Here is a 24,679-nt window from a genome sequence, read left to right as displayed (position 1 = left end):
GAGCTGAAACTGCTTCTATTGCACACACCAACTCCTCCAAGGTCAGGGGTCTGACTGGCTATGGTGGAAAGGAAGGTAATTGAGATGGAAAGAGTTCTTCTTGTGCATTTAGATATGTAAAGAGGCTAAGGGAAGCTGAAAGATAAGAGATGGCTCTGATACCATGTTTCAAATCAGAGTTGAAAGCATGAGAGTGTGTGCACAAGAGGGAGAGAGAGAGCTCAAGTACAAGAATAAGATCTTGTTTAGTCAATTGCTCAAAGTACAACTAGTACACTCTCCTCTACTTAAGTGTGTACTTTAGGCTATCTATATATGTCAAGATTGTGGGACAGAAGGAAGGAGTCTCACTTGTAGTTTTCTTGCTTGCAAAATGTGGGAATACACACACAGGTGGAGGCTAAAAATAGTTTTCCTCTCCTTAGTTGTGTAAGCTAAAAGAACTCTCATACAAAGAAATAGAAGAACCCTATATATGGGTCTCAAACCAAACTCAACTAACTAAGGTGGCATACTAACTGAACCATGAAATAGAGTAGATAAGGATAGCTATCATCTAGCTATTATTCATGAGCGGTGTACCAACCGCATCTGCAACTAACAAGTTGGTGACATAAATGCACAACGGTCACCCTCGCATATCACGAGTGGAGCTCGATATCTCAACACTCCCCCTTGAGCTCAATCCTAATTCCTGCACACCAAGTAGGTCTCTGAACTTGCGCAGCTTCTCTGCGCCCAATGCATTCGTGAATATGTCAGCTACCTGATCCTCTGTGTTGACATAAACTAGATCAATAAGACCCAGTAAAACCCTCTCCCACACATAGTGATAATGCACCTCAATGTGCTTTGTTCTAGCATGATATAATGGGTTATTTGCCAAGTGTATACTACTCATGTTGTCACAATAAATGACAACTATCCCATCTGTAGGAGGCTGATGCATATCATAAAGTAGCTTATGCAACCAAGCTATCTCACATGCATCCATTGCTACACCCCTATACTCAGCCTCTGTACTCGACAAGGAAACTGTAGGCCGTTTCTTGCTGCTCCAAGTGACTACAGCACTTCCAAAAGACAACACATATCCACTGGTAGATCGTCTATAAGAAATACTACCAGCCCAATCAACATCAGTGTATCCATGCAACTGTATCTAAATCCCAGTCTCATAAAATAGTCCATACTGCAATGTGGACTTCACATACCTGATAGCCGCATCCAAATGCAGTTTCCTTGGAGCCTGCATAACCTGACTTACCAATCCAACAGCATAGCTCAAATTTGGCCTAGTAATAGTCATATAAATCAAACTTCCTACTATGAGCCTGTACATAGTAGGATCTTCCAGAAGCTCACCTGCATCTGCGCTCAGCTTCACATTCTACTCCAAAGGAACTGAAATAGGCTTACAGCCTGTCATCCCATATTTGGACAACATATCCAATCCATACTGCCTCTGTAAGAGCCGTATCCCACTTGGTGATCTAATCACCTCAATGCCCAAGAAATAACGCAACTCTCCCAAATCCTTCATCTCAAACTTCTGCTTCAATAGCATTTTCACATGAAAGATATCTTCATCACTATCACTTGTCATAATCAAATCATCAACATAAATGACAAGTAGCATAATACATTTCTCTGTTTTTCTCACATAAAGTGAGAAATCTGCCTTGGAAATCTGAAAGCCAATAGTGACAAGATATTGTCCTATCTTGTCAGACCATGCTCTAGGTGCTTGCTGCAAGCCATACAAGGCTTTCTTCAACCTGCAAACAAACTTAGGATGAACAGCATGCATATAACCTGGTGGCTGCTCCATATAGATCTCTTCTTGCAAATCACCATGCAAGAAGGGATTCTTTACATCCATCTGATGTAAAGACCATCCCTTTGATGCAGCCATAGCAATGACAGCTCTTACGGTTGCCATACTTGCAACCAGACTGAATGTTTCTTCATAATCAATGCCATATATTTGTGCATACCCCTTGACTACTAATCTTGCCTTGTATCTATTCACAGAACCATCTGCATTGTGTTTCACCTTATAAACCCACTTACAACCAATTGCATTCTTATCTTTAGGCAAAGGTACCAATTCCCATGTAGCATTTGCTTCCAAGGCATCCATTTCTTCATCCATGGCTTTCTTCCATTTTTCTTTTTCCATGGCTTGCTCAAAAGAAGTGGGTTCTGGTTCTTGTATCACTTTGACCATATAGGCATAGTGAATGGCTATAAATCCATCATGTTTCAGCCTATCCACAGGATACCTAGCTCTAGTAGACTTGCGCAAAGTAGGTTCACTCCCAAGTGCTCTCAAAACATCCCTGGTTTTCCTTACTCCAGGTCTAACAATAGAATGAATACCCAAGTCATCATCAATGCTCTGTTCTGAGCCACTCGATTCACCATCCACATAAGAGTGACCTGCATTCACATCAAACATGGGCTGATCTACCTTCTCTTTTCCTTTTCATGAAACCTGCATACTACTATCTGCATTGTTTTGAGGAGATTCTCCTGATCTCAATCTGCCTGTCCATGGCGAAGAATGTGAACCACTGCTAGAGGACACTCCAGGTCCACTAATATTTTGTGACTGATGTTGTGAATTATGTGCAACATTACCATTTTTTGCATCTACATCATCAATCACATTTACTGGTTTATACCAGCTACTCATCTCATTTAAAAAAAAATCTTTACTCACTGTAAACTTACGAGTAGAAGGGTTATAGCATCTATACCCTTTCTGCTACACAGCAGAGAGTAACCAATAAAGATGCACTTCTCAACTTATGGATCTAACTTGGATCTCAACTCATCTGGCACATGAACATAGGCAATGCAACCAAAAATCTTCAAATGAGAAATATCTGGTTTCCTACCAGTATACCTCTCCTTTGGAGTCATCCCATGTATTGCTGCAGTGGGAGTCCTGTTCATAATGTAGACTGCTGTAGAAACTGCTTCAGCCCAGTAAAAATCAGGCAAGTCTTTTTCGTTGAGCATGGCATGAGATACCTCTCCAATATGCATGTTTTTCCTTTCTTCAATTCCATTTTGTTGTGGCGTATGACTGCATGAATATTGCTGCTTTATGCCATGCTCCCTTGCAAACTCATTTGAGAGGTACTCTCCCCCTCCATCTGATCTTAGGCATTTTATTTGCAGGCCTGTTTCTTTTTCAACCATAGCTTTAAGAGTTTTGAAATGCCCAAACACTTCACTTTTCTTTTTCATAAAATACACCCAAACTTTTATGCTATAGTCATCAATAAAAGTGACAAAATAATGACAGCCTCCAATAGATGCAGCTTAGTAGTCCACACATCAGAGTGGATTAATTCCAATGGCTTCTTACTCTCTTGAACATGTCTAGGAAATGGTTTCCTTGCCTGTTTTCCAAATTGACAGGCTTCACATACCTTATGCATTTCTGCAACCTTGAATTTAGGCAATCCTGCAACAATATTTTGGGCTTGCATTGATTTAAGTTGCTGTACATTAACATGGCCAATGCATTTATGCCAGATATCAATATCTGCAACTACACCGGTCCCATGTGCAAACATTGCTGCACTCAATTCAAGCATGCTTGCATCTAACATAAACATTCTGCCCTTCTTCTTTCCTTTTGCTATCAAGCGACCTTTATTTTTCATATCCTCAACAAAGCATCCATGAGAATTAAATGTGACCTGCAAGCCCTGCTCAACCATTTGACCAACAGAAACCAGGTTCTTGATGATATTCGGGACATGAAATACATCTGACAGGTATTTCTTTTTCCCATCCTGCATAGACAAAGGAAATTTTTCAATTTGCACAATAGGATGTGCAGTATCATCACCAGTCTCCACAAATCTTGGTTTTTCCATTTTCCTTGCATCCTGCATCCATTCTGCATGACCTGTCATGTGGTTTGATGCACCTGAGTCAACATACCACACATCGTTGCTTTCTTCTGCACTTGTCACAGAATTGGTCATGTGTTGCACCATAAACAAATGCTCATTTCTATCATCACCCTATCTACTAGAAGATGCATAATTCCCTTATTGCAATTTTCCATTCATGATGTCATTCTGCTTTTTATAGCAGTCTTTAGCCATATGACCCATTTTACCATAGTAGTAGCATTCAACATTGCTGTTTGCATTTTGGCCTCTTTGCCATCCACCATGACCTCTTTGGTTCCCCCTGCCTCTAGAGTTACCACGTCCTCCTCCATAGGACTGGTTTCTTGAGTTTGCTGCATACTCTGATTTCTACCACCGCCTCCAGATCGGCCTCCTCTACCTCTGCCTCTACCTCTTCCAGCATTTGAGTAGAAGACAGTTTCTTTTGAAGTTCTTCCTGAAGAAGATGCACCACCATTTCTCTGGTCCTCAGAAATTAGAAGAACAATCAACTCCTCAAAATCAGGAAATCTTTCACGAACGGAAATCGATGTTCGGAACTGTGCATAATCCTTTCCTAGACCATTCAAGGTCACAAAAACTAAATCATCATCTTCCACTAGCGACCCAATGGAAGCAAGTGCATCTGCAATCTTCTTCACCTTCATGTGGTAGTCATTGATGCTCATACTTTCTCTTTGCACATTGTGCAACTCTTGCTTGAGCTGCATTTTCCTGGCTTGCGTATTTGTTCTATACATTTTTGACAAAGTATCCCATGCCTCCTTTGGCGTACTTGCATCCTGAATATGCACAATTATAATTTTTGACAAAGTATCCCATGCCTCCTCTGGCGTACTTGCATCCTGAATATGCACAATCATAGAGTCTGAAATACTGATAGACAACCAGTACATAACTTTTCTGGCTCTCTCATGCCATCCTTTAAATGCCTGCATTTGCTGTTGATTGGGAACATCAGGAAGAACTGGTTCTTCTTCATTTCCTGCAACGAATTCCCAATATCCTTTTTCCATAAGGAAATTTGTCATTCTAAACTTCCATGCTTGGAAGTTGTTATTGTCAAGCTTTTCAGTGACAATATGTGAAAGAGAATCAGACACCGTTACAGAACACTGCAAACAATTCTGTCACTGCAAAAAAACATAGCTTCAGCCTCACAAGGGCAAATTTGCAAAACTGACGAAAGTGGTATTCGACCACACAGTCACTTCCTAGTGACGATTTTGCATCAACAGGCAACAAGGATGATTCTGTAACTCCCAATGTCTCTACGCACAGGCATACGATGCAATTTCTATAGTAACTTTTCAATGACCTGTAGAACAGTGGTCGCACAGAAAAAAACAGGGCCTTTTTCTGAGTGCATGTGGAAAACTTCCGTCTCCAAAACAGGCCCCGAAATGGCCTCGAACAAAAAAAACAGGGTAACCAAGGGCTAAAGCCCTTGCCATAGCATATACTGCCCTCTTGCTACACCGCGAAGGATCTCTCAATCTGAGACAATGCACTTTTGCACTTTCCGACTGTGCTACCTGCAGAGACTTGCTCCCAAACTCGAAAAATGAAAGCAATACTGGTCCTCTTACCAGAACACCGCGAACTTGGTTTGCTTTCTTGAGCTCCTTACCACGAACCAGGCTCTGATACCATGTCAAGATTGTGGGAGAGAAGGAAGGAGTCTCACTTGTAGCTTTCTTGCTTGCACAATGGGGGAATACACACATAGGTGGAGGCTGAAAATAGTCTTCCTCTCCTTAGTTGTGTAAGCCAAAAGAACTCTCATACAAAGAAATATAAGAACCCTATATATGGGTCTCAAACCAAACTCAACTAACTAAGGTGGAATACTAACTGAACCGTGAACTAGAGTAGATAAGGATAGCTGTCATCTAGCTATTATTCATGAGCGGTGTACCAACCGCATGTGCAACTAACAAGTCAGTGACATAAATGCACAATGGTCACCCTGGCATATCACGAGTGGAGCTCAATATCTCAACAATATAGCCTCTGGAGGAGTTAGGGTTAGGGTTTCCCCTGTCCTCCAATCCATTTACACCTAGCTACCCTTATCCTCTCCAGTGTAAGGAGAGTTCTTATGCTTTATCTTTCAACATAACTATGGCCCACATAATGGACATGCATGATAACCTAAGGTAACGAGACCTCTCCCAACATCTATATTTAGTGAACACAAACTTGAACGAGCTATGATAGATATGACCAATGAGAACGAAAGCCTACTTACCTGAGCACTCTCGAATCCCACTCATATATTGGCAGACCATTGACGATCGTGCTTGCTCATATCTTCTATGGTGACCCTCTCCTCCCACAAAATCTTAAGCTCATCAACTAATGGATGGAGATAAACATCCATATTCTTGACTTTGTAGTGGCCAAGAACAAGCAAGCTAAGGATCAAGTGTCATTTATTGGTAGAAAGCCATGGTCGGATGTTGTAGTTAACAAGGACTACATGCCATACATTGTAAGAAGTTGAGCGGAGACCGAATGGGTTCACACCATCCATAGCAAGACCGAGCCAAAGATTCCTTGGCTCTCATGTAAAGCCTAGAAAGGTAGAGTCAATGTTGCTCCATATGCATGCATCCGCTGTCAGAAAGTTTTTTGTTCATAATATAAATCATAGAATTCTTATGATCACAGAAGAACTTTATTAGGATTTATATGAGGAATTTTCATACAGAACTCAGTCATTGTTACCCAACAACCAACTTAGATATCACTTAGTTTCATAAGTTCTTTTGTAACTGTCATACAATTTTCAATTGTACCATGTATATTGATAAAAATTAAGTCTATGGGAATCCACAACTTGATCAGCTAGAAGTAATTGACTATTTGCAGGCTAAGTCACATTGGTTCAAGAGGAAAATTTGGTTGGAAATTAAGAAAAGTGCCAAAAGTCCACTAGGTTCATGTGGGACCTGAAATAATGGACTATAATGACTTGTAAGTGACCTAAATGGTCAAAATGATAAGTGGGAGCTAAGCAAGATGTAGCCCACATTTTTTGGCACAAAAAAGGGGCCTGCATACATGTGGCAGATGGAGGATGAGCTGTGGGCTATGGTGCATGCTCCAAAGCATGGAAACTCAAGGTAAACTGGAGCTGAAGAAGGAGATACAAACAAGGAAGGTGAGAGCTCTTCTTACCCATCCATTTGGTATGACAAAAATGAATGGTATGACAATCCATAAAAGGGGGAAACCCTGAAAGGTGAGAAGGATCGAAGCTTGCACGCGAGCTATGGCGGGAGAGCAAGAGCAAGAAAGAGAGAGACAAGAAATGGGAACTCCAACGGTCACAATGTGTGACCGGGCCTTCCTTTATTCAAACTGTCACTAAAAGAATAAAGAATAAAGTGACGTGACGGGCGCCCGCCACCTGCAGTGTGCAGTGGCGGGTACTGTCAGTGTAGTAATACACGGGGCGGCACGGCGGAGGCGCCTTTACCCCCAACAACCTCCCACTTAAAGGCAAATCTGCCCTAGTGAGAGAGAAAAGAAAAAGAAAAGACAGTACAAATGTACATAGGTGAGGAAAGGTGACATCTCATCCAACGCCCATCAACCTCCTGAGGAAGGCAAAGCGCTCAGTAGTGAGGCTCTTCGTGAGCAAATCTGTAGGATTCTCGTCAGTGGAGATCTTGACAAGGTCAACAGACCTGTCCTCCACGACACCACGTATGAAGTGATACCTCACCTCAATGTGTTTCGTCTTCGCATGGAAGACCGGATTCTTAGCCAACTGAATGGCACTCATAGAATCCGAATGCAGTGTAGGTGTAGCATCAATCCCAAGGTCAGCAACTAGATGGCCTAACCATATGGCCTCCTTGCAAGCCTCAGTGGCTGCAACATACTCGGCCTCAGTGGTAGACAAAGCCGTACACTTCTGAACCCTGGACATCCAAGAGATAGCCCCTCCAACATAGGTGAATACATAGCCAGAAGTGGACTTCCTACTATCTGCATGTCCTGCATAATCGGAGTCAGTGTACCCCACGACCCCTGTATCCTGGCTGCCATAGCAAATACACATATCTGCTGTGCCCTTCAGGTACCTCATGATACCCTTCACGGCATCCCAATGTCTGCTGCCAGGTGTAGCCATATAGCGTGCCACAACACCAACTGCATGTGCAATATCTGGACGAGTGGCTATCATGGCATACATCAAACTGCCCACGGCTGATGCATAAGGGATCTTGGCCATCTCGGCCCTCTGCTCATCTGTTTGCGGACAATCGGCCTGTGATACCTTCACATAAGAAGGTAATGGACATCCAATAGGCTTTACGTCCTGCATGCGGAAGCACTCAAGGACTTTATGAATGTACTCCCGCTGTGAGAGATACAAAAGTCCCTGATGCCTATCGCGCTTAATGTGCATCCCAAGTATATGTGAGGCCTGTCCCAAATCCTTCATCTCAAAGCTCTTCTTTAGCTGAGATTTAAGAGCATCTAGCTCATCATGAGCTTTCCCTACTATCAGCATATCATCAACATAGAGTACCAAGATAAGCAAACTGCCATCACGGGCTTTCTTCGTGTAAAGACACGGATCCATAGCACTCCTGTTGTAGCCCTGTGACTGCATAAAGGCATCAAACTTATGATACCATTCCCTAGGTGCCTGCTTCAAGCCATACAAGCTCTTCTTCAACTTGCACACTAGGTGCTCCCTGCCAGGTTCTGCAAAGCCCTTAGGCTGATCCATATAGATCTCATCATGCAAGTCCCCATGTAGAAAAGCCGTCTTGACATCCATCTGATATAGATCTAAGTCAAGCTGTGCAACCAAAGCCAAGACTAAGCGCAGGGTGGTCATCTTAACCACAGGAGAGAAGACCTCATCAAAGTCCACACCATGTTCCTGCTTAAAACCCTTTGCTACCAATCTAGCCTTGTATGCCAGCTTGGGGTGTCCAGGGGTACTTTTCAGCTTGTACACCCACTTGCATGGCAAAGCCTTCTTGCCCTTAGGCAAGGCAACCAAATCCCAAGTCTCATTCTTATGCAGGGAGTCTATCTCAGACTGCATAGCCCTCTCCCAGGAGTGACTGTCACCCCTGCGCATAGCCTCATCATAAGTGAAAGGCTCTCCTGCATCTGTAACCAAAACATAATGCATAGAGGGCTGAAATCTGTCAGGTGGACGTCTATCTCTAGCAGACCGTCTCACCGCAGGCTCTGCTGCCTGTCTAACTACCTGTCCAACATCCTGGCCCTGTGGAGGAACTGCTGCAGGCTGTACTACTGGCTGTGCTGGAGCTTTAGGCTCCTCCTGAAAGATCACTCTGCGGATCTCAACCACCTTCTCAGGCTGCCTGTGCATCTTGTCTTCATGGAAGACGACATCATGGCTGCGTATTATTTTCCGCGCCTGCGGATCCCATAGGAGATAGCCCATCTCTCCTGACTCACCATAGCCAAGGAATATGCATTTAATGCTCTTTGGATCCAATTTACTCCTCTTGTCCTTGGGCACATGGCAGAATGCCTCACATCCAAAGACACGGAGATGCGCATAAGAGGGTGGCTTACCAGCCCAAACTTCCTCTGCAACCTGGAAATCCAATCCACTGGAAGGCGATCGGTTTATGACATGCACTGACGTACTAACTGCCTCAGCCCAAAAACTCGGGGGTAGGCCTGCATGGCTAAGCATAGAGCGCACACGCTCCTGAATAGTCCTGTTCATGCGCTCAGCCAAACCATTCTGGGGTGGGGTGTAAGGGGCGGTCAACTGACGCTTAATACCCCTGTCATCACAAAACTGCTCAAAAGCATGCGAGACATATTCTCCCCCATTATCTGTCCTAAGGCATTTCAGCCTATACCCAGTCTGGTTCTCAACAAGAGCAAGCCATCTCTGAAAAACTGCCAAGACATCGGACTTCTGCTTTATGGGATAAGCCCACACTTTCCTAGAAAAATCATCAATGAAGGTAACGAAGTACTTCGCGCCACCCATAGACATGCAAGGCATAGGCCCACAAACATCGGAATGCACCAATGCCAAGGGCTCACTCATGCGTGGCCTACCCGATTTCTTATGCGTAGACCTATTCTGCTTACCATATAGACAATGATCACACGAGTCAAAACATGCATAATCCAAAGGCGGAAGATACTGCAAACCAGATAACATTTTCATTCCTTTCAAAGACATATGCCCTAAACGGGCATGCCAAAGTGATACATGTGGGATAGAGCCCACTGCCAAAACATGGTCTACAGAAGACCCAGATACAACAAGAGGATAGAGGCTGCCAGCCTTGGCGCCTCTAGCAAGCACAAGTCTGCCTTTGGTAATCTTCCAGGTAGAATCCCCAAAACAGACATGAAATCCTGCATCATCCAACTGTCCTGCAGACATAAGACTACGCGTAAGCGCAGGTACATGACGTACATCCCTGAGCAAAAAGGAACTGCCAGTGGAAAACTGCAACTGAATATCTCCACAGCCCACAATATCAAGAGACCTGTCATCTCCAAGTCTGACTGATCCAGATACAGTACGGTAAGAGTGAAACCACTCACGGTAAGGCGTCACATGGAAGGACGCACCTGAATCCAATAACAAGCACTGTGCATACATACTAGGTGTCTCAGTCAAGTGTGAAGCATCAGAAGAACTAGCTGCAAGTATAAACTCATCACCACCATCGGACTCTTCAGTCTGCGTGACATTAATTTCCTCAATCTTGACGTTGGACTTCGCAGGTACTATGCTGCGATCAGAGGACTTCTCCTGCACTTTATCTTTCCCCTTATCCTTGCGCTTCTCATTGCGCAACTCATGACACTGTGGTCTAATATGGCCCTTTTTCCCACAATGATGACAAGTGACATTTGCATTGCGTCCACGCGACTTACTACGCGACTTGCCACCACGAGATTTAGACCGACCCTTCTGCGAGTCACGGCCTCGGCCATTACCACGGTCATACCTGTCATTCCTGCCTCTAACTGTCAAAGCATGACTACCACGAGAGGCATCCAAGTTTTTGCGATTCACCTCTTCCTGAAGAAGAGCACTCTCAACATCTGCCAATTTTAGAGTAGCACTAGAGGCACAAAGAGCAGTGCGGAATACATCCCATGACTCATTCAGAGTTCCAAGCAAGAAAAGAGGAGTTACTTCCTCTCCAAAGGTGATATCCTGCGAAGTCAGGTTCTTCAGTATAGCATGGAACTGGCTCAAGTGAGCAGACATAGTCGCATTATCCTTCATGCGCAGATCCATAAGCTGCTTCAACCAGTACATCTGACTCGCCGGACTTTTCTTATCATAAAGATTCTTGATCTTATTCCATAGATCCCATGCACTCTGTGCTTCCTCAAATACATTATAATGTACCTGTTCAGTGAGAGACAATACAATCGTGGACTTGCATAGCTCATCAAGTTCAAGCCAGTCGTCAATGTCCATAGTTTCAGGCTGCTCCCCACTCAACCGAAGTGGCTTAATCTGAGATTTCTGCACCAAAACCTGCCATATTTGACTCTTCCAGTAAGAGTAGTTGGTACCATCCAACTTTGTAATGTTAAAGATGGCACTATCATGCGAAGATGATGCCATTATGCAGGCTGGAAATGCCCAAACAGTCCAAAACTGCTTGCTGTTTTACTGCAGAAACTGCCCAAAAATGACCAAAACGGGGTCCAAAGGGTGAGCAAAGTGTGCCAAAAGTTGCTGCCCACTTAGTACTAGGTGCGGTACACCAAATCAGGATATTTCAGCATGAAAAGTACACCTCAATCCACCAATAACTGCTTGCTGTAATAAATTGCATGTATGCAGTCTAGAGAGCAAACTGTCCCAAAATAGGATCCAATGTTAAGCAAACAATGCTAGGTCCAAAGCCGGCATGAAACGGACATAAGCAAGGCCAATGACAGTGAAAAGAACAAGAGCTCAACACCAAAGCATGTCAAAATAACATCTGCCAATGAAAGGCACACCCCCAGACACTCTAGGCAAAGTGTTCCTATAACTGCCAAAACCTGACACAAATAGGTGTCTGCTCAAAGAGAAAGATCCAAATATGAGACTCATCTCATAAGCATCCTGTGAACCAATAGTACATCAATGCATATCCATAAAGATCGGAGTATGATCCCAATGTCTCAATGCGTATGTAGCTGCTCAAGACATAAACTGCTCCAAATACATGTAAGTGCTCCAATAGCATGCAACTGTCAAAGGTCAAGAAAGCATGTAAAATGCTCCCACTGGCACAAAAGGCGTACAAAGCGAGCTCAGAAGCTCAAACAACCCAAGAGAAAGCACCAGTGATAAGTGACCCTGTCAATGCATCAAGCGCATCCGAGAGAGCATGACATACATGAAGCACCGGTCGTATTAACCATGAAGCAATACATAAGCCCAAATAAGCTCTCGGTCAACTCAATGACATCCAAATAGCAACCAAGATCAGTGATCAAGTAAGCCGGGAATGCTCAAATACATCCAAATCCAAGCTCCAAATGTCGGTATGGCATACACGAACCAAATAGCATATGTCACGAACCAAAGCATGTAATGCAAAAGCCTAACTGTCAAGCAGAGACATGAGGCATAGGCGGTCCACGAGCATGCCGAGTCGGTCCAAATGCCAGTGAAGAAAGAGCTAATGCGAAGCTCAAAAGCATCCCATAATCTCATACATATGCTCCAAGTCATCCCCAAATGTCAGAGATATCATGCCAAAGCTCAAAGCATACATCCGGTATCGGTAGGTAAGTGCCAAAGCATGTAAAGTACCTTCAGCCCACTGTTATTCCAGCATGTATTTACTATTCTAAACAGTAGATTTCAGCCCCAAATTCAAGCCAAAATCATGGTCAAACCAAATGCATACATCCCCAATACATCCGGGTAGGAAGTAGACCGCATACGGGCATCAAACAAGGTAACCGGAGTAGAGTATAAGCATTAAATGCCAATGCCAAGTGTGGCTGCCCTATTTCCAGCACTGTATAACAGTAAATAACAGTCCCAAATCAGCCAATATTTTAAGCCAAAATCATGGCATAATCATGTGCATACATTCCCAAGGCACTAGGCATCATGTAGATCGCATACGGGCATCAAATAGCACAACCGGAATGGAGTATAAGCAACAAATGCTAATGCCAATGGTGCTGCCCTGTTTTCAGCCTGTTATGACAGTTTATGACAGTCCCAAATCTGAAGAAATCAGCCCCGAAAGATCAAGACCAATGCCCAAAGCTTTAATGACATCAAACATGAAGTCTATAGCCCTCTTGATCAAGGTAGAGAGCAAGAAGCAATGGCCAAGTGTGGAGCTGAAGTAGATGAGTGCTCACAGCCTGGAAAAAATGATGCAATCTGCCCTGTTGGTGCTGAACTTGCTGCTGCTCCACATGGGCTGAAAAGGGGGTAATGGGGGGCTCAATGATGGCCCAAGGTAGGCACATACCAAGCCATGAAGGCCCAATGCAAAGGGGAGGGAAGATATGAGCTATGGAGCTCAAGAAGAGTGGCTGCCCTTTGTTCTTGCCCTGTTTCAATCTGAGAATCCACTCAAATGCCTGCAAATGCTGAAGCAATACCTCAAGGGCAAGGCCCTGATGAAGCTCAAGAAGACCAGGATGGAGCTCGGGAAGCCGGGGAGAGTCGGGAGCTCAAGAGGTCGGCTATGGCTGCCGGGATGGAGACCCAATGCGTGAAGCGAGTCGATGCGAAGGTCGGGAAGCACCGAGTCGAGCTCGAGCAAGAGAATGCCAAGCTCTGATACCAGTTGAAAGGTGAGAAGGATCGAAGCTTGCACGCGAGCTATGGGGGGAGAGCAAGAGCAAGAAAGAGAGAGACAAGAAATGGGAACTCCAACGGTCACAATGTGTGACCGGGCCTTCCTTTATTCAAACTGTCAGTAAAAGAATAAAGAATAAAGTGACGTGACGGGCGCCCGCCACCTGCAGTGTGCAGTGGCGGGTACTGTCAGTGTAGTAATACACGGGGCGGCACGGCGGAGGCGCCTTTACCCCCAACAAACCCGAGAAAAAGTCTTCATCCTGCTCTTATGTACCTCTTCTCTCATTTCTTTTACCATATTCATGGTCCAATGAAGCCCGTCTTATACCGAAGTACTTGAGTGACTTTGGGGCAAGCAAAGGGGAGGATTTTGAAGGTATATGGGTTGTTTTGGACTGAAAAAAAACCAATCATATAAACAGGGTAGCCCACTGTTCTTGTCCATTTTGATAAGTAAACAAGTGATCTAAGTGGTTGTAAGAGAGGAAATTGACCTCTTAACATCAGGGCTTCACTTGTGAATGATTAGAGGAGCTTATCCATGGGATTATGTGTACTTTTGGAGCTTGATTATGGGCTGGAAATTATTGTTTTAAAACAAGGTTGAGGTTAAATTTATGTTTTATGAATACATTTCATGAGCTTTTGATCTATGTCTTGAATGTATTTGAGTCTACCATCAAAATACTTGTATCTTGGAGTTGTTATCCATTCATGTTCATGAAACGGAAACCATTTGAGTTTGCATTTGGAATATGCATTTAGATTAAATTTGAGATTATCCCTAATGTAATGGCTTATTATTCCCATATTCATTTGATGTGATCAAGACAAAGTCTTTCATTCCATTCATGTATGCTAAATAAAAAGGCAAAGCTTGATATCTTCTTCTTCTTCAACTAAGTCATTTCAAAAACCCAAATCTTATCAAACCCAATCTTTTCTCCTTCTCCAAACCTTGAATCCTACACTCCTCTTCTGCTCTAAACCCCGGTGGTAGACCTTCAATCCCCAACATGACGACAGTGGTGAACCTGACGTGAAGGTCAGCCGCGGAAGAGGAAGTACAATGGGAGAATAATAAAATTCGGGAGGAGATGCCTTGCAACAATTGGTTCGTCTAATGCAAGAAAGCCAACAACAACAATTGAAATTTCAGCAGTAGTTGCAATTGCAACAACAGCGGAGACAAGAAGAAGAGCGGAATGATACCGCTGCCATTAAAGCTTTGGAAGCAATTGGGCAGGAGCTCTCAAGTAATTTAATGGGCAAAATGTGTCCTCTTTTATCCGCCTCTATATTGACAAGATGGTCTTTCTTGGAGTTTCTCATCATGCTTGGAGCCGATACTTTGCCCATTTGGCCGTACATGGCCTCCAAGAGACCAAATTCATGGTCTTTTCCAAAAAGACGCGGGATGGTCTGCATTCAAGAAGGCTCTTCGAGAAGAATTTTTTCTTGAAGATTCTGGCCTCATGACGAAGAAAGTCTTCACTGAATGGGTCGAAAGGCTTAATAAGGGACTTACCGCCACTACTCTTCATCGCGAATTTGAAAGCAAATTTGCTCAACTAGATCCTGATGATTAGTAGGGTATAGAAAGCTAGAAGATTGAATTATTTCTAAAGGGTATGGATCCTTTTCTTCAAGAGAAGCTAACTGATCGGCTTGAAGATCCGACTCTGAGACGGGATTAAAGACTGCTTGGAGTGATGTCACTGAAGCAGTTAATATGATTGCTCGAAGAGAACTGATGAGCCTAAGGTGGGGATCTACCTCTACACCAACTGAATCCATGAAGGAGCATGTTCTTGTATCTTGACCTCTTGTCTCTATGGCCGAGAAACCAAGAAATCATGCTGTTCCACCTCCAAAGAAGGATGTCATGGACGAGCTAATTAAGAGCATGCGGGATCTCCATCTTAATCTAATGGAGATTAATTCCAAGGTGGAAAGGCTTGATGTGAAAGTGGAAGAAAGAGGACGGACAACTGCCCAAAGACTCGTACGAGAAGGCTTCAAAAGACATTGTATCTGGTGTGATAGCTTACATCATGATAAGAGGGAGTACGGTGCATTCCATGAAGCTGAAGTGCAAAAATTAGTCTTTTGGAAGGTTGGTAAAATTCATACAACCAAAACTGGGCTTCCTCTTGAGCCAAATTTTGGTAACGGTGGCATGAAGAAAAGAATGGAGGATTTGGCAACAAGAATAGCCTATGCAGCTGTTGATGCAGCTACCTATGGGCTGCAAATTGAGCCAACTAATGAAATTGTTAAAGCATGTAAAACTGATGCAAAATCTAAAGTGTGGATGCAGGCCTTCGATCGCATGGAGCAAGGCAAGGCAATCAAAGATGATTTAATTACTACCAGTCAATGCATTCGAGGAAGAACTAGATGGACCGAGCCAGTTGATTCATTTTCAGCTTTTGCTCGGTTGGTTGAAATTAATAATCATGAAGCCGTGATAGAAGAAAAGAGAAGAAGAGATGAAGATGTTGCCGGTCCCTCTTCTTCGGGGCCAACTAAACGTGTGACAAGAAGTAAACCGGATCAGTAGAAGGCTGTTGAAAATCCACCACCGCCAGAGCTTGATATGGGAGATGCCCCTCAAGAAAAGAAGACGGAAGGAAAAAGAAAAGGCAAACATCCCGGCTACAAGCTGCAGTCTGACATAGAGACTGCGGCGGATCTCAAGCGGATCCTAGAAGAAAGGATTCTTGGAAGTAGAATTGAATTTACATTAGGTGAAATTCTCGGAATTGCAAAACAAGGATTTCATGATGTAATAATTGATGTAATTAAATGGAAAAGACAATATGTTGGTGAGGAAACTAAAGAATCTGTGCATGATTTTTTGCAAGCACTTCATGTGTATTTGCAGGATGAAGAGAAGCTAAAAACTCAAGGGATTCGATTGGAGGAAATCAAAGAATTGATTGCAGCCATAGAAGCCAAAGATGAAGACATCTATGAAGCAGAAATTGAAGAAGCTATTGCAAAAAAAGTTATGGTGGGGTCTTCTCAATCCAAAGTGCAGCCCATGCATAAGAAAGAAGCTCATCTTCACAACATGCAAGAAGAAAATGATGCTCATTTTATTCCTAGTAGTCACTACTCTCGTACCCATTGGGTAAGGGCGACCACCGAAACCGTTGTCAAGATTGGAGAAAAAGAGACTCCATGCATTGCCCTTATAGACCATGGCTCGGAAATCAATGTCATGTCAAGAAGTCTCTACGAGAATGGCGGATGGCCCATAGATGTGGACCCAGGATGGTGCATGAAAGCAACCAATAACTCCTCTGGCGATCTCTATGCGGCATGCCCTTATGTACAAGTTACTATTGGTAATGTAAAAGATGAATTTCATTTCTTTGTTCAAGATTCCTGCAGCTACCCTATCATTCTTGGTCAACCTTTTATTTCTGAGTCTCTTTTGGAGACAAAGGCCCTTGATGATGGTTCATCATATGCTCGGATAAGAAGTAAGGATAATGACAAAGCTGTCCAATTTTTGATTGTATGTGTAAATCATCACCGTAATAGAGATCAATTGAGAGATCATCCTGTAACTCCTAATGCCCAAGAATTTAAGGGTTTTCGAGTAGCACTGGTATAAGTGGAGGCTATGGCGGTGTTTCATGTCATAAATATTTGCCTCCACATGTAAAGGGGGCTATGCCAAAAGCTGACTTGCAGGTTTTTATGGCCAATAGTGTGGGCTGTTATAAACAGTTTTCAGCCATGAATAGGGTTGAAAGAAAGCATTTATGTCATGTGGAACAAGAGCTGAAGAAAATTGATGTTTTGGCTGAAAATGAAGAAATTTCAGGGCTATTTCATGGGCTGATTTATAATGATTCATTGGCTGAAATACGTATAGCTGTTCATGCAGAAAATCAAGCTGAAAATCAGTCCATAGAGGTATGCACATTGAATATTTATGACATAATTCAAGAATTTGTAGATCAAGAAGCTTTTGGACAGTCAAACAAGGATGAGGTAAGAGTAGAAACAAAGTATAAGACAGTTGACAAGGTCAAGCCGGTGGCTACTCCTCTACCTCCTAAAAGGGAAGGACTGGCAGAAAGGGCATCCAAACAGCCAAACCTTCGTGATCCAAAGATATTGGTCACTAATTTACAACAAAAAGTTTACAAGAGCTAAAAATTGGTGAAGACTCTTTTCTCTTGCCAGTTGAAAAGCAAATCTTCATGCAGATGTTAAAGAAACATGGAAAAGCTTTTTCATTTCAGCCACATGAAATTGGCTGTGTGGATCTAAGTGTTGTGGCACCAATGGTGATCTTCACGGTCCCACACATTCCTTGGAATCTTAAACCAATTCCAGTACCAACGGCTCATTTGCATAAGTTATTGGAGCTTTTAAATGAAAAGATAAAGATGCAAATATTGGAGCCATCTCCAGCTCCATATTCCAACTGATGGTTTACCGTGCCTAAAAAGAATGGATCTTTGCAATTCATTCAAGATTTATAGCCTGTCAATAAAGTCACTATTAGAAATGTTGGTTCAGGGCCAATTGTTGATGAATTTGCCAAGGCTTTTGCAAGTAGAGCAATTTATTCCATGGGAGATTTATATTCAGGCTATGACCAATTTCAGCTTGCTTTGGAGAGCCGAGACATTACCACAATGAAGACGGCTCTTGGTTTAGTTTGCATGTGTACTCTACCTCAAGGAGCTACAAATTCAGTAGCTCACATGATGAATGCCATGCATAAAGTATTGAGAGATTATATTCCCCAACTAACTCTTCCTTTCCTTGATGATGTACCGATCAAAGGATGTGAAGTTCATGAGAAGAATGAATAACTCAATGAGCTTGGATGTTGGAAGTTTGTTTTCGAACATATTAATGATTGTGCTCAAATCTTGTCTAAATTGGAAGAAGTCCATCTTACTCTTTCAGGAGCTAAATCTGTTTTTGGAGTCGAAGATGTTTTTGTGGTAGGGCATATGTGTGGTCCATATGGTCGAAAGCCTTATCCAACCAAGATTGATGCTATCAGGAAAATGCGGGAAATATGCACAAATGTTTCGGAGGTGAGAAGATTTCTTGGAGCATGTGTCTTCTATCTTATTTGGATCCCACATTTTGCTCATGTTGCTGAAAATCTTTATCAACTGCTAAGAAAAGGCCAAAGGTTTATATGGGAAAAAGAGCATACTCAAGCTATTAGAAAATTGAAGAAATTGTTGATTTCTGCCTCCACCTTAAAGAGGGCTAATTACTCTAATGGACAGCCTATCATACTCATAGTGGACACAAGTCCTATTGGAATAGGATGGGCAGTCGGTCAAGACAGCCTTGAAGGCAACATATATGCAATTCGCTTTGGAGTGAAGGTTCTTAATGAACATCAAAGAAGGTATGCTCAAATTAAAAGATAACTTTGGGGAGTTTTAACTGCATTGAAATGTGACCGGGAATACTTCATGGGCGCACATGTAATAGTTGAAACAGATTGTCTTCCACTCTAGGGCATGATTACCAATTGCTCCACTCTCGACATAGCTATGCTAAGATGGATAGCCTATATTAAATCCTTAAATCCTGATTTGAAACATATTGCTGGAAGAGATAATCCAGTCGCTGACATGCTTTCGCGTGCCAGATATAAGGATGAAGAAGAGATGATGGATGAGGAAGAATCAGAGTCTATATTTGCTAAAAATGATGCCGTAATTGCAGGTTCAGATATGAAAACAAAAAGTATAGCTATACCTAATGATGGTCCAGCTTAAAAAATGTAGGTACAACATTAATTACAACAAGTACAACAGGTTCACTTGGCTGAAACAAAATTTACAGCAGCAAAGAAAGAAAAAACAACCATAGAAGAATAGTGGGTAGCTGAAAGACATCATGCTCAATGTTTTGTTATGTTTTTTTCACACTTTAAAGAAGAATATTATGCAGATGATTGGCTAAAATTTGGCCAATTTCTAAGCACTATGACAAAGAAGGAAGATTGGACTAATTAAGAGTTCAAGAGAATCAAGAGAAAAGCTTATGGCTTCTTTCTCAAAGATGGCTACCTTTGGAGGTATGCGAAAAAGAAAGGAAGGGTGCCTGTTCGTGTCTTAGGAGACAAGAAAACTCAAAGACAGGTCATGCAAGAATTTCATGAAAGCCTATTGGCTGGTCATAGAGGCATATGGGGCACTTTTGCCAAAATAAAAGAGAAATTTTGGTGGCAAAACATGTATAAAGACATTGAGCATTTTGTTGAGTCTTGTCATGTTTGTCAAATGTACTCTATGCTTAAGCATAGAGATGGGCTTCAGCCTATCTTTCCTTTATCCATTCACTATAGATGGGTTTTTGATTTAGTAACCATGCCTACAAGAATTTGGAACATGAGATATCTAGTACTTGCTGAAAAAAAAATCTCACAAATTAGGTGGAAGGAAAAGCCTTGACAACAAAATCTACTCAAGCCGTTTGTAGATTTTTACTTGAAGAAGTATTTTGCAGGTATGGCTGTGTTGCCAAAGTAACTGCTAATAGAGGAGAATTGGATGCCGATGAGGCTTGCCATTTCTTTGCTCAATTGGGAATCAAGCTATCTCTTACATCAGCCTACAATCTTGAAGACAATGGTAAGAGAAAAGAGGTCATCAACCAATTCTCAAAGCATTGGCGAAATCTTGTAGAGGAAAGATGGGAAAATGGACTAGAATGCTTCCATTCGTATTATGGGCTGATAGAACTACCCATAGTGCAGTAACAGGTTATATGCCAGTTGAACTAATATATGGGCAGCCACCTATTATGCCTATTGAGGAGTCTATTGTCACATGGAGTATCTTGCCTTGGGATGAAGGCATAAATAGAGAAGAGCTGCTGATTTTGCACATAAGGCAGCTTGAAAGAAGGCAAGAAGATGTCAAGACAGCCATTGAAAGGCTGAAGGCAGCAAGATTGAAGAATAAGAAGAGGTTTGACAAGCATCATCAACTCCATCCAAGAGCTATTCAAGAGAATGATTGGGTACTTGTCTATGCCAGTAGCCTAGACAATCAATATAGTGCTCATAGGAAGTTAGCCAAGCGATGGTTTGGACCATATGTGGTGAAAATAGTACATGATAATGCTACTTATACTTTGGCTGAAATGGATGGGACCATGGTCAAGGTACCAATAGCCGGTAAACGTATCAAGCTCGTCAAACGAAGAGAGTCTTCTACTTATGAGTTTGATGACTTGGATATGAGCTATCTACTTGAAGACAAGCAAGATGAAGAAGACTTAGAGGATGAAGATGAAGATATGTCAGAAGAAGACCCTCCTTAACCTGTAATTTTGTGAAATGGCACATGCCAAAGGATGTGCAGGTTAGGAGGGGGTGAATGTTAGAAAGTTTTTTGTTCATAATATAAATCATAGAATTCTTATGATCACAGAAGAACTTTATTAGGATTTATATGAGGAATTTTCATACATAACTAGGAAAGTCAAAAAGGCTACCTGTCTCCTCTGGTATTGACGGTATAGATTGAGTCATGCCTTCTAACTGGTGGATTGGGAGTCAAGCACTCCATCCATCGCATGCCCATGAACCCTTCTAACTCGTTGCAATAGGTGCATTCCTCCTTGGGATGAGACGTCACCTCCCTATATAAATTTTACGACCACGTCTAATGTTTTTGTGTATGATATTCAACTAGTCTGCAAAAATAATATAAGGCATAATTGATACACATTTTTCTTATTGTTTCTCAAAGTCTGAGATCACTTGATCAATTATCTTCTATTGAAACTCACCGATACATGTTCTATAGACAAGCGACGCTTTCATATGATTGCCAATTTGCATTGAGAGCAAGGACACAAGACATGTTGATTAATATACGCATCACGATCTTGAACATCACACCATCATCGTTTTCCATTTTGCCTACATTATGACAAACAATTGGTTTTTGTTCTCATTCTCTTTTTCTTTCTTAATTTGTTTGAGAAGGGATTTCTTCTCTTGTAACTCAACAAAACTAACATCAACTAAAGTCTTGGTTTTCTCCCCCTTCCTTTGCACATTTCTTTGAGCTCTTTGTTTTATGTTCTCTCCCCCTTCTCTTTCTTTCTCTCCCTCTCTTTCTTTGTTTTCCTTCTCTTTGTTTCTCTCCACCCCCTCGTGTTTTCTCACTCATTCTCCTCTCTCTCTCTCTCTTTTCCTATTTCTTTGTTATCTTTCATGTTAATTATCTCTCTCTTGTTCTCTCTTCCTTTTTCATTCTTCTTCTCCCTCTCTCATTTACTCTCTTTCTCCCTCGATGCACCTCATTCTCAAGAAAAATAAACAAAAAAAGAATACGAACAAACCAGGAGGAGAATGAATTGTTCGCCTCCTCTTTGCGACAAACCCTCTATTTATTTCTCTCCACCCCTCGTATTTTCTCACTCATTCTCCTCTCTCCCCTCCCCCTCCCCCTCCCCCTCCCCCTCCCCCCGTCTCTCTCTCTCTCTCTCTCTCTCTCTCTCTCTCTCTCTCTCTCTCTCTCTCTCTCTCTCTCTCTCTTTAAATTAGCTAGAAATCATGGCTAGAAATTTGTAAATCTAAACTTACTAGTTGTAAATAGATCTACTAACTTACTCATCAATTATTTAAAAAGTTAAAAATTTAAACAATACAAACATCTCTCTCTCTCTCTCTCTCTCTCTCTCTCAACCATTGATCAGTAATCTAAACAATTTAAAGTAAATTATCTAACTAAAATAATTAAATAATAGATAAATCTATAAATCTATATCCCTAAACTATATAAACCTCTCTCTCTCTCTCTCTCTCTCTCTCTCTCTCTCTTCCTTTCTTCTTCTCCCTCTCTCATTTTCTCTCTTTCTCCCTCAATGCACCTTATTCTTTAAAAACAAAAACAAAAAGAAGAAGAAAGAAAAAGAACAAACCAAGAGGAGGATGTATTGTTCGTCTCCTCTTCGCAACAAACCCTCTCTTTGTTTCCCTCCACCCCCTCGTGTTTTCTCACTCATTCTCCTCCCTCCCTCTTTCTATTTCTCTTTTTCTTTTTTATCTTTCATGTTGATTCTCTCTCTCTCTCTCTCTCTCTCTCTCTCTCTCTCTCTCTCTCTCTCTCTCTCTCTCTCTCTCTCTCGTGCTCATTCTCAACAAAAACAAACAAAAGAAAAGAAGAAAGAACAAGAACAAACCAAGAGGGAGCAATGTACTCACCGCAAAGGCCTAAGGATGAATTCTTCATCTCCTCTTCATCATGACATCCTCTCTTCTTCCTTTGTGCACTTCCTCCTCTTCTTCACGAATGGCAACGGTGGTGATGGTGGTGGTGGTGAGAAGCTCTCCTTCTCTCTCTCTCTCTCTCTCTCTCTCTCTCTCTCTCACACACACACACACACACACACACACAAAGGCACGATCTCTTTCACTCTCTCTTTCACTCTTTGTGGAAAAATACCGCGCTCAAATTTCACCCACTTTTTTTTTCTTTGAGTACCATCACTATTTGTGTTGCTATTAGCATCACATTTGCGATACAGATAACAATGCCGCTAATATGCATTGTAACTACCATCGCTATGATCCTATATCCTTGTAGTGGTTAGTTTGAGCAGTTAGATCTTGAAGAACAAAAAGCTCTTGCAAGCGGTAAATTTGAACTATTTCTATAAGCAGTAGATCTTGAGCTTCAAGCTTGATAATTTGTTAGAGGATCATACTATAAAGACAAGGCTTAAAATAGAGTGGAGGCATGTTAAGGAATCTGTTATTGCATTGGTGAAAAATCATAGTAGGAGAGAAATATTGCATGTATCTAGCTTGCACACTATTACAGGAAAAATAGTTGATGTATCTAGTAAGCCGCCCACTTATGTGGCTAACCCTATGGCTGCACCTGTTGTTCCCACTATTAGGAATATGTATTAGATGAATCGGTTAAAGGCATAAGGGATCTTCAGTTCAAGGTTGCAAAAATGGATGAGAAAGGACAAGAGAAAAGGGGATGGGTAGCAGCCCCTAAACCAAGAAAAAAATGTATGTGGTGTGCTAGTTTGTAGCATGAAAGGAAGGATTGTGGTACTAATTAGGAGGCCTTGGCATGATAGCTCATCTTTTGGAAAAATGGTAAGATTCATGAACAAGAAATGGGATTGCCTCTTGCTTTGAATTTTAGAAAGGAAGGTATGCAAAAGTTGTTGGAAGACTTGGCTATCTGAAATGCTTATGCAGTTGTACATGCTTCTACTTTTGGTCTACAGAGTTGGATAGAATGCCCGGCCAAGTGATGGTGGTCCAAAGGAAGGCTGCAATACGGACACGTGCTTTGCATGCAGTTAAAAAGAGAAAAGTTACTGATAGTGAAATGTCTCATATAGGGCAAGACATTCGTGACATAACTGACTAAAAATCGCCCTTAGATGCATATTCATTGTATGCATGTTTAGAAATGTGCAAAACACGAATGTACTTATGGAAGAGAAATGAAAGAGAGATGAAGATAATGTAGGGACATCTAAGAGAGTGACAAAAAGAAGTGTGGATCAACCTAAAGTTGCAAATCAGCCACCTCTCGAGCATGTTATGGAAGAGGTTAGGCAAGAAAAAAAATAGGATAGCAAACAAGAGAGCAAAAAGAAGGGCAAGCAGTTGGGACATAAGCTATGGTCCGATATTGAGACAACCATGGATCTTAAGAAGGTTCTTGAAGAACGGATTTTAAATAGTCGGGTGGAATTCAGGTTGAGAGAGGTGCTTGGCATTGCCAAGAGGGAATTTCATGATGAAAGCGTTGACATAATTAAGAGGAAGCATCAGTGTTTTGGTGATACCACTAGTGCATCGCTACAATTTGAAGAGAAAACTAGTTTGTTGGGCATTGGGGCTAAATATGAGCATGATGTAATGCTAGTTTATCTATAG

The sequence above is a fragment of the Lygodium microphyllum genome, chromosome 30, assembly GCF_053477565.2.
Source record: "Lygodium microphyllum isolate KBCC chromosome 30, Lygodium_microphyllum_v1.1.10, whole genome shotgun sequence".
NCBI classification, from domain to species: domain Eukaryota; kingdom Viridiplantae; phylum Streptophyta; class Polypodiopsida; order Schizaeales; family Lygodiaceae; genus Lygodium; species Lygodium microphyllum.
Note: the sequence above shows the minus strand (reverse complement) of the source record.